This window comes from Anomaloglossus baeobatrachus, unplaced genomic scaffold, assembly GCF_048569485.1.
Source record: "Anomaloglossus baeobatrachus isolate aAnoBae1 unplaced genomic scaffold, aAnoBae1.hap1 Scaffold_4490, whole genome shotgun sequence".
In the NCBI taxonomy this organism is placed as follows: domain Eukaryota; kingdom Metazoa; phylum Chordata; class Amphibia; order Anura; family Aromobatidae; genus Anomaloglossus; species Anomaloglossus baeobatrachus.
This window is the reverse complement of record NW_027443828.1, coordinates 24,271-34,504: the sequence shown is the minus strand read 5'-3', so window position 1 is coordinate 34,504 and position 10,234 is coordinate 24,271. Positions and strand designations below refer to the sequence as shown.

At 49.9% G+C, this 10,234-nt stretch overlaps 4 non-coding genes and 2 pseudogenes across 4 annotated transcripts; all 6 read right to left on the bottom strand.

Moving 5' to 3' along the window:
• Positions 1 to 2,697: 2,697 nt before the first annotated feature.
• Positions 2,698 to 2,787, bottom strand: LOC142280200 (U2 spliceosomal RNA; annotated as a pseudogene).
• A 1,387-nt stretch (positions 2,788 to 4,174) lies between these two features.
• LOC142280198 (U2 spliceosomal RNA) lies at positions 4,175 to 4,370 on the bottom strand. The gene has a single exon (XR_012742542.1). It is a non-coding gene; the product is annotated as a U2 spliceosomal RNA (small nuclear RNA).
• A 345-nt stretch (positions 4,371 to 4,715) lies between these two features.
• LOC142280201 (U2 spliceosomal RNA) lies at positions 4,716 to 4,787 on the bottom strand (annotated as a pseudogene).
• A 1,387-nt stretch (positions 4,788 to 6,174) lies between these two features.
• On the bottom strand, positions 6,175 to 6,365 carry LOC142280194 (U2 spliceosomal RNA). The gene has a single exon (XR_012742540.1). It is a non-coding gene; the product is annotated as a U2 spliceosomal RNA (small nuclear RNA).
• A 1,387-nt stretch (positions 6,366 to 7,752) lies between these two features.
• LOC142280193 (U2 spliceosomal RNA) lies at positions 7,753 to 7,943 on the bottom strand. The gene has a single exon (XR_012742539.1). It is a non-coding gene; the product is annotated as a U2 spliceosomal RNA (small nuclear RNA).
• A 1,387-nt stretch (positions 7,944 to 9,330) lies between these two features.
• On the bottom strand, positions 9,331 to 9,521 carry LOC142280192 (U2 spliceosomal RNA). The gene has a single exon (XR_012742538.1). It is a non-coding gene; the product is annotated as a U2 spliceosomal RNA (small nuclear RNA).
• Between the last annotated feature and the right edge of the window lie 713 nt (positions 9,522 to 10,234).

The following is a 10,234-nucleotide window of genomic DNA, read 5'->3' as shown; positions in this document are numbered from 1 at the left end:
CACGCCTGTTGTTGACTCTTTGCCTGAAAGAAGAAACGGAACTCGAGTTTAACGTATTCCCACCAGTCAGAAACAGACTGGAAGCCCGCCTTGTAGGCCCGCCACGTGGAGTAGGCAGCTCTAAGCTCCTCCAGAATCTCACCCTTTTCCAGCAGAGAGCAGTTCAGCTTCCAGGAGCCCGGGCCAATGGGGAAGCCATGGCCCAGCACACCTTGAAAGTGAATGGCTCTGTGGTCAGAGAAGAAGCAGGGGACCATCGAGTGCCCACTCCGCCCAACCGCCCGAGAGGTAAACACAAAGTCAATCCTGGAACGCAGCGAGCCATCGGATCGGCACCATGAATAGTTCACAGATCCGTGTCCGATGGAGCCAACAACGTCCACAAGAGAGGCTTCGGTCACCATCTCAATGAGCAGTTTGGATGTGACGTCCAACTTGGCAGCCGTTCCAGAACTGCGTCCATCCTCCTCAATCGGGCAGTTGAAATCCCCGGCCATCACTACCGTCCTGGCGGTAGCGAGCTGAGGGCGCAGGGCTTGGAGGAGCTCCAGTCGATCGCTCTTCACAGGAGAAGCATACACATTGATGAACCTGACAGGTTCTCCCGCCCAGGTGCCATCCACGAGCAGTAACCTGCCGCAGACGATTTCCTGAACAGAGTCCAATGTGAAGGCGCTTCCCCTGATCAGCACGGCGACCCCCGCGGACCTACAGTCGCCCCCGCCAGACCAGTAGGATGGGCCATGGGTCCACTCCCTGGCCAGATGGTTGAAGGACCTAGAGGAGGGAAGGGAGCATTCCTGCAGGAAAAATACATCACTAGACTGAGTGTTAAGGAACGCAAAAATTGTCTGACGTCGGAACTTGTCTCTGATGCTCCTAACATTAATGGAAAAGATGTTAATGTTAGCAGTCATTGGAGGAAAGAGAAAGTTAGAGCAGGCGGTGTGCCTTAGTTACCACTCCGGTCGGGCGGTTCTTCCTCTTTGGCACCTGCTGGTAAGGGTATCTCCAGCAGACCCTCTTCTTCTAGCTGATCGAGCAGGGATGGTGCCTCAGTGGCTTCCGACTCCTCCATTTCTTCTTCGGCCACAAGGGACTCCACCATCTGCTCCAACACGTCCGGTTCTGGGAGGAGGCCATCCTCCTCTTCCTGGGGTGGATTGAGGTCCACAATGAACAGCTTGGAAGGTTCTGCGACAGGACTATCTTCCACCTTCCTTTTCCTTTGGCCTGTACCTGAGGAGACAAGAGCTGGAAAATCCTCCTCGGTGAAAAGTGCAAGAGTGCTGAGGCCCTCTGCTCTCATGGTCTGGGGAGGGAGAGTGGGCTTTGGGGGGGGGGTGAGGAGACCAACTGAGGAGTAGGGGAATGAGGTGGAGGTAGTGGAATCCTCAGTAGGGTTGGCCGGGGGGGGGAGGGGTTTGGACAGGGGTGACAGGGGGGGGGACCAGGGAGGGGGCAACAGTTTTCTTACCCTTCTTTTTCCTGGACTCCGTGGCTGCTGGGGCATCGGCTGGAGCCACGGTCGCCGGGTTCTTGGCCGCCTTGTCCTTGGCCTCTGTGGCCTTGGTCGTAGCTGCCTTGGTCGACGAAGCTGTGACTACCCGATACTGGGTCGCCGCGGCAACCCTTGCCCAGGATTTCTCCCGCTGTGGGCAGTCCTTGTAAAGGTGGTCCACCTGTCCACATAGGTTGCAAGTCTTCTTCTTTGGGCAGTCCTTGGAGCTGTGTCCCGTCACCCGGCAAACCCTGCAGGCGTCCTCCTTGCAGGTCTTCATCGAATGCCCTTTCCCGCCACATTTCCTGCAGTTGTGTGGCATGTCCGGGTAGTAGATGAGACCAAAGGAGTTTCCCAGAGAGAATGTCGGGGGCAGGTGCTGGAGACCATCCTCGGATGCTGGTTCCCTGTAGAGTCGAACGGTTACTGACCACTTACCCGTCCAGAATCCGTTGCCGTTAAGGATGTGGGATGGCTCCCTCACCACTGTGCAGAGACGTCCCAGGAACGTGGAGATGTCTCTTCCTGGGGTGTGCGGGTTCCGCATGGAGACCGTGATCCTCTTTTCATCCCTCTGTATAGGACAGGATCCTAAAAAAGAATGAAAAGGGGAGTCCGGCATCGCTGCGTTCATCGCCTCCCAGTATCTCCTGCAGGCATTCACCGTGGCAAAGGTTACCAGAAAAATGCCAGTCATGAAGGTCTGGACACTCAGGGTTTCCGCCCTGGAGAAGCCCTGATCCAGAATCATCTTCTTGCAGAACACGTCGCTGGACATGTCCGGCAACCTACCATCCACCGCCTTTAGCTTCAGGGCGACCGTCTGCCGCATCCAAGGCTCCAGGGTTGGAGCCTTTTCAGGCAGCGTCCGGGCTCCCTCCGGCTGGCTGGCGTCGGAGGTAGGGGCCTCTTGGGCCGAAGAAGCCTCTGGATGAGCCTTCCTGGAGGTCCCTGGGTCCTGAGCCTTCTTGGCTGCCTTCTCTGGCTTGCTTGCCATGGCTGGTTCCTGCTTGAGTTCCCGGAGCTGGATCTTGGATTCTTCTCCGGGTGTCTTCTCCCGCTGTGTTCCTCCTCGAAGTTCCTCTGGTCTCCCCAAGTCTTCTCCGAGGCTTCGTCTTCTTGCTTCTTTCTGCCAAGCTCTTCTTCCGTCCGATCTCCCTCTTCCGGTCTCGGCTGGGCTTCGGAGCTCGTCTCCCTGATCGTATCTCGTCAAGTGTAGCTAGCTCAGTTTGTTCTGATAAGAACAGATACTACACTTGATCTTAGCCAAAAGGCCGAGAAGCGATAACCAGAATTGGTTTGGGCCTCGAGTGGCACCCTGGCCTATGCCGGACACATCTTAGGGAGAGAGAGCGAGAGGGAGACAAACCCACGCCTACACAAGACATTTTGTCACCCAAGCCAACCCTTGAAAAGGCTGCTTTGCAGAGCCAAAACAAGAAGAATGGTGCGTTTTGCAGCCGCCGCCCACTGCAATGAATCTGAATAACTCCTCCTTTAGGGCGCAAGCAACTCCCCTCCCCCTTGCAGTCTTTCCAATTCACGATACAAAAAGACGGACAGGACAGGTTGCCTGACTTTCCGTCACTGCCACCCTTTGCCATCCTTACCCGTAGAAAGCCCTTTCATCATCCCCAAACCCTAATCTTTTCCCTTTCCTTCCCAGCCCCCAAACCCTGCCCTCTGTACCTTTCTCACCACCCGCTTCCCTTCTCCTGTCATCCCCCTACCACCCGGGAAAAAAAGAGATTGCCCCCTCCTTCCACTAGCCCACCCTCCCACCCAAAGAACAACTTCTTCTGCGCAGCTTGTTTTCTAGGCAGCAGCGCTATTGTGATGTCATCGGGGGGCATTGTGACAAGCCGCCAGTGTTCCGTCTCTTCATGTTGTGCACAGTTCAAACGGAAAATACATCAACAGGCAGACTACAGAAAAGCTTACTATCAAAGGTTAGAGGGGGGCTTTCTCAGAGGGCTTTTTACAGTTTTTCTATTCCCAATTAGCCGTTTAAGTGTACTTATTGAAAGTAGTAATTCTTTCATAGGCCGCCCTTTCTTAGTATTTGACGTTCCTTATATTGCGGTATGAGGCTTCGCAGTAGGTTGCAAACATTCATCACCCATGACTGTCCCCAATTGAGCTCAGAAGCTCAATGTCTATCATGACCTCTCTTTTAGAATGTCCAAGAGCAAGCAAACTATTCCTCCAGGAGAGGGCGCCAACAGACTACTAAAGAGATCATCATTACTCAAAGAAAACCCCAAAAACCAATGCATGATAGGAATAAACAGGTAACTTTCTTTGGAGTGGAAGCGGAGAGATCGCACCAGATGCCAATTCTAGATGTTATCACACCTGTGGTCACTGCAGCAGCAGGTGAATCCACTTTGTCCAAAAGGGATCTATTCCATTCAATTGCAAATGATCTAGATAAGACAGAGAACTGCAGCACGGGGACATAGCCGAGTTGGTCAGGTTGAGTGGTGATGAGTTTGCTATTTGGATGAATAAAGAAAGTCAAAAGTGTGAAAGATAAAAAACAAAAGGAGGAAGTGTGAAAAGTGAATGGGCCAAATTGAGGTGCATATGAAGACGTATGCTTTCTTCCAATTCATTAAATCGGGCTAATATGAATCAGGTGAATTGAGTTCTGCTTTTGGAAACTGGGTTAAGAAGGGGTGCACCGTTCCTGGAGGTACTGCAATACCAGGTCAATGCGTGGAGTGGACAGAGCAAGCTCTTTTTCCATCTCCCTGTTCTAAAAATCCATTTAATATATGGTCCCCAGATAGGGGACGTATCAGATATTAAACTGATAAGAACAGATTTTGATTTAATGAAGCTTTCCAAAGCACCACAAAAAATGTATGACCGAAGTCACACCAAAAACAGTGCAAAGGCTAGGATTCGTGTGGACCCCACCGTGAGGAGAGGGTCCCCAAAAATCAACCCCGTCCCTCCGAGCCAGAAGGCCACAGCAAGGGTCAGGGATCTTCGGTGCTCCCCCAAGCCGAAGCCTGGTTGAGCCTTGTCGTTGCTCCCAGCGTCCACCCAGGCATCTTACCCAAGTGGAGTAGAGAGCTACTAGTTGATGGTTTCGCAGCCGAAACTGCCCGGACCGTCAACCGGTGTTGGTTTCTCAGCCCAAGGCTAACCGGACCTCCAACCGGGTGTTGGTTTCTCAGCCGAAGCTGACCCAGACCTCCAACCGGGTGTTGGTTTCTCAGCCGAAGCTGACCCGGACCAGATACTACACTTGATCTTAGCCAAAAGGCCGAGAAGCGATAACCAGAATTGGTTTGGGCCTCGAGTGGCACCCTGGCCTATGCCGGACACATCTTAGGGAGAGAGAGCGAGAGGGAGACAAACCCACGCCTACACAAGACATTTTGTCACCCAAGCCAACCCTTGAAAAGGCTGCTTTGCAGAGCCAAAACAAGAAGAATGGTGCGTTTTGCAGCCGCCGCCCACTGCAATGAATCTGAATAACTCCTCCTTTAGGGCGCAAGCAACTCCCCTCCCCCTTGCAGTCTTTCCAATTCACGATACAAAAAGACGGACAGGACAGGTTGCCTGACTTTCCGTCACTGCCACCCTTTGCCATCCTTACCCGTAGAAAGCCCTTTCATCATCCCCAAACCCTAATCTTTTCCCTTTCCTTCCCAGCCCCCAAACCCTGCCCTCTGTACCTTTCTCACCACCCGCTTCCCTTCTCCTGTCATCCCCCTACCACCCGGGAAAAAAAGAGATTGCCCCCTCCTTCCACTAGCCCACCCTCCCACCCAAAGAACAACTTCTTCTGCGCAGCTTGTTTTCTAGGCAGCAGCGCTATTGTGATGTCATCGGGGGGCATTGTGACAAGCCGCCAGTGTTCCGTCTCTTCATGTTGTGCACAGTTCAAACGGAAAATACATCAACAGGCAGACTACAGAAAAGCTTACTATCAAAGGTTAGAGGGGGGCTTTCTCAGAGGGCTTTTTACAGTTTTTCTATTCCCAATTAGCCGTTTAAGTGTACTTATTGAAAGTAGTAATTCTTTCATAGGCCGCCCTTTCTTAGTATTTGACGTTCCTTATATTGCGGTATGAGGCTTCGCAGTAGGTTGCAAACATTCATCACCCATGACTGTCCCCAATTGAGCTCAGAAGCTCAATGTCTATCATGACCTCTCTTTTAGAATGTCCAAGAGCAAGCAAACTATTCCTCCAGGAGAGGGCGCCAACAGACTACTAAAGAGATCATCATTACTCAAAGAAAACCCCAAAAACCAATGCATGATAGGAATAAACAGGTAACTTTCTTTGGAGTGGAAGCGGAGAGATCGCACCAGATGCCAATTCTAGATGTTATCACACCTGTGGTCACTGCAGCAGCAGGTGAATCCACTTTGTCCAAAAGGGATCTATTCCATTCAATTGCAAATGATCTAGATAAGACAGAGAACTGCAGCACGGGGACATAGCCGAGTTGGTCAGGTTGAGTGGTGATGAGTTTGCTATTTGGATGAATAAAGAAAGTCAAAAGTGTGAAAGATAAAAAACAAAAGGAGGAAGTGTGAAAAGTGAATGGGCCAAATTGAGGTGCATATGAAGACGTATGCTTTCTTCCAATTCATTAAATCGGGCTAATATGAATCAGGTGAATTGAGTTCTGCTTTTGGAAACTGGGTTAAGAAGGGGTGCACCGTTCCTGGAGGTACTGCAATACCAGGTCAATGCGTGGAGTGGACAGAGCAAGCTCTTTTTCCATCTCCCTGTTCTAAAAATCCATTTAATATATGGTCCCCAGATAGGGGACGTATCAGATATTAAACTGATAAGAACAGATACTACACTTGATCTTAGCCAAAAGGCCGAGAAGCGATAACCAGAATTGGTTTGGGCCTCGAGTGGCACCCTGGCCTATGCCGGACACATCTTAGGGAGAGAGAGCGAGAGGGAGACAAACCCACGCCTACACAAGACATTTTGTCACCCAAGCCAACCCTTGAAAAGGCTGCTTTGCAGAGCCAAAACAAGAAGAATGGTGCGTTTTGCAGCCGCCGCCCACTGCAATGAATCTGAATAACTCCTCCTTTAGGGCGCAAGCAACTCCCCTCCCCCTTGCAGTCTTTCCAATTCACGATACAAAAAGACGGACAGGACAGGTTGCCTGACTTTCCGTCACTGCCACCCTTTGCCATCCTTACCCGTAGAAAGCCCTTTCATCATCCCCAAACCCTAATCTTTTCCCTTTCCTTCCCAGCCCCCAAACCCTGCCCTCTGTACCTTTCTCACCACCCGCTTCCCTTCTCCTGTCATCCCCCTACCACCCGGGAAAAAAAGAGATTGCCCCCTCCTTCCACTAGCCCACCCTCCCACCCAAAGAACAACTTCTTCTGCGCAGCTTGTTTTCTAGGCAGCAGCGCTATTGTGATGTCATCGGGGGGCATTGTGACAAGCCGCCAGTGTTCCGTCTCTTCATGTTGTGCACAGTTCAAACGGAAAATACATCAACAGGCAGACTACAGAAAAGCTTACTATCAAAGGTTAGAGGGGGGCTTTCTCAGAGGGCTTTTTACAGTTTTTCTATTCCCAATTAGCCGTTTAAGTGTACTTATTGAAAGTAGTAATTCTTTCATAGGCCGCCCTTTCTTAGTATTTGACGTTCCTTATATTGCGGTATGAGGCTTCGCAGTAGGTTGCAAACATTCATCACCCATGACTGTCCCCAATTGAGCTCAGAAGCTCAATGTCTATCATGACCTCTCTTTTAGAATGTCCAAGAGCAAGCAAACTATTCCTCCAGGAGAGGGCGCCAACAGACTACTAAAGAGATCATCATTACTCAAAGAAAACCCCAAAAACCAATGCATGATAGGAATAAACAGGTAACTTTCTTTGGAGTGGAAGCGGAGAGATCGCACCAGATGCCAATTCTAGATGTTATCACACCTGTGGTCACTGCAGCAGCAGGTGAATCCACTTTGTCCAAAAGGGATCTATTCCATTCAATTGCAAATGATCTAGATAAGACAGAGAACTGCAGCACGGGGACATAGCCGAGTTGGTCAGGTTGAGTGGTGATGAGTTTGCTATTTGGATGAATAAAGAAAGTCAAAAGTGTGAAAGATAAAAAACAAAAGGAGGAAGTGTGAAAAGTGAATGGGCCAAATTGAGGTGCATATGAAGACGTATGCTTTCTTCCAATTCATTAAATCGGGCTAATATGAATCAGGTGAATTGAGTTCTGCTTTTGGAAACTGGGTTAAGAAGGGGTGCACCGTTCCTGGAGGTACTGCAATACCAGGTCAATGCGTGGAGTGGACAGAGCAAGCTCTTTTTCCATCTCCCTGTTCTAAAAATCCATTTAATATATGGTCCCCAGATAGGGGACGTATCAGATATTAAACTGATAAGAACAGATACTACACTTGATCTTAGCCAAAAGGCCGAGAAGCGATAACCAGAATTGGTTTGGGCCTCGAGTGGCACCCTGGCCTATGCCGGACACATCTTAGGGAGAGAGAGCGAGAGGGAGACAAACCCACGCCTACACAAGACATTTTGTCACCCAAGCCAACCCTTGAAAAGGCTGCTTTGCAGAGCCAAAACAAGAAGAATGGTGCGTTTTGCAGCCGCCGCCCACTGCAATGAATCTGAATAACTCCTCCTTTAGGGCGCAAGCAACTCCCCTCCCCCTTGCAGTCTTTCCAATTCACGATACAAAAAGACGGACAGGACAGGTTGCCTGACTTTCCGTCACTGCCACCCTTTGCCATCCTTACCCGTAGAAAGCCCTTTCATCATCCCCAAACCCTAATCTTTTCCCTTTCCTTCCCAGCCCCCAAACCCTGCCCTCTGTACCTTTCTCACCACCCGCTTCCCTTCTCCTGTCATCCCCCTACCACCCGGGAAAAAAAGAGATTGCCCCCTCCTTCCACTAGCCCACCCTCCCACCCAAAGAACAACTTCTTCTGCGCAGCTTGTTTTCTAGGCAGCAGCGCTATTGTGATGTCATCGGGGGGCATTGTGACAAGCCGCCAGTGTTCCGTCTCTTCATGTTGTGCACAGTTCAAACGGAAAATACATCAACAGGCAGACTACAGAAAAGCTTACTATCAAAGGTTAGAGGGGGGCTTTCTCAGAGGGCTTTTTACAGTTTTTCTATTCCCAATTAGCCGTTTAAGTGTACTTATTGAAAGTAGTAATTCTTTCATAGGCCGCCCTTTCTTAGTATTTGACGTTCCTTATATTGCGGTATGAGGCTTCGCAGTAGGTTGCAAACATTCATCACCCATGACTGTCCCCAATTGAGCTCAGAAGCTCAATGTCTATCATGACCTCTCTTTTAGAATGTCCAAGAGCAAGCAAACTATTCCTCCAGGAGAGGGCGCCAACAGACTACTAAAGAGATCATCATTACTCAAAGAAAACCCCAAAAACCAATGCATGATAGGAATAAACAGGTAACTTTCTTTGGAGTGGAAGCGGAGAGATCGCACCAGATGCCAATTCTAGATGTTATCACACCTGTGGTCACTGCAGCAGCAGGTGAATCCACTTTGTCCAAAAGGGATCTATTCCATTCAATTGCAAATGATCTAGATAAGACAGAGAACTGCAGCACGGGGACATAGCCGAGTTGGTCAGGTTGAGTGGTGATGAGTTTGCTATTTGGATGAATAAAGAAAGTCAAAAGTGTGAAAGATAAAAAACAAAAGGAGGAAGTGTGAAAAGTGAATGGGCCAAATTGAGGTGCATATGAAGACGTATGCTTTCTTCCAATTCATTAAATCGGGCTAATATGAATCAGGTGAATTGAGTTCTGCTTTTGGAAACTGGGTTAAGAAGGGGTGCACCGTTCCTGGAGGTACTGCAATACCAGGTCAATGCGTGGAGTGGACAGAGCAAGCTCTTTTTCCATCTCCCTGTTCTAAAAATCCATTTAATATATGGTCCCCAGATAGGGGACGTATCAGATATTAAACTGATAAGAACAGATACTACACTTGATCTTAGCCAAAAGGCCGAGAAGCGATAACCAGAATTGGTTTGGGCCTCGAGTGGCACCCTGGCCTATGCCGGACACATCTTAGGGAGAGAGAGCGAGAGGGAGACAAACCCACGCCTACACAAGACATTTTGTCACCCAAGCCAACCCTTGAAAAGGCTGCTTTGCAGAGCCAAAACAAGAAGAATGGTGCGTTTTGCAGCCGCCGCCCACTGCAATGAATCTGAATAACTCCTCCTTTAGGGCGCAAGCAACTCCCCTCCCCCTTGCAGTCTTTCCAATTCACGATACAAAAAGACGGACAGGACAGGTTGCCTGACTTTCCGTCACTGCCACCCTTTGCCATCCTTACCCGTAGAAAGCCCTTTCATCATCCCCAAACCCTAATCTTTTCCCTTTCCTTCCCAGCCCCCAAACCCTGCCCTCTGTACCTTTCTCACCACCCGCTTCCCTTCTCCTGTCATCCCCCTACCACCCGGGAAAAAAAGAGATTGCCCCCTCCTTCCACTAGCCCACCCTCCCACCCAAAGAACAACTTCTTCTGCGCAGCTTGTTTTCTAGGCAGCAGCGCTATTGTGATGTCATCGGGGGGCATTGTGACAAGCCGCCAGTGTTCCGTCTCTTCATGTTGTGCACAGTTCAAACGGAAAATACATCAACAGGCAGACTACAGAAAAGCTTACTATCAAAGGTTAGAGGGGGGCTTTCTCAGAGGGCTTTTTACAGTTTTTCTATTCCCAA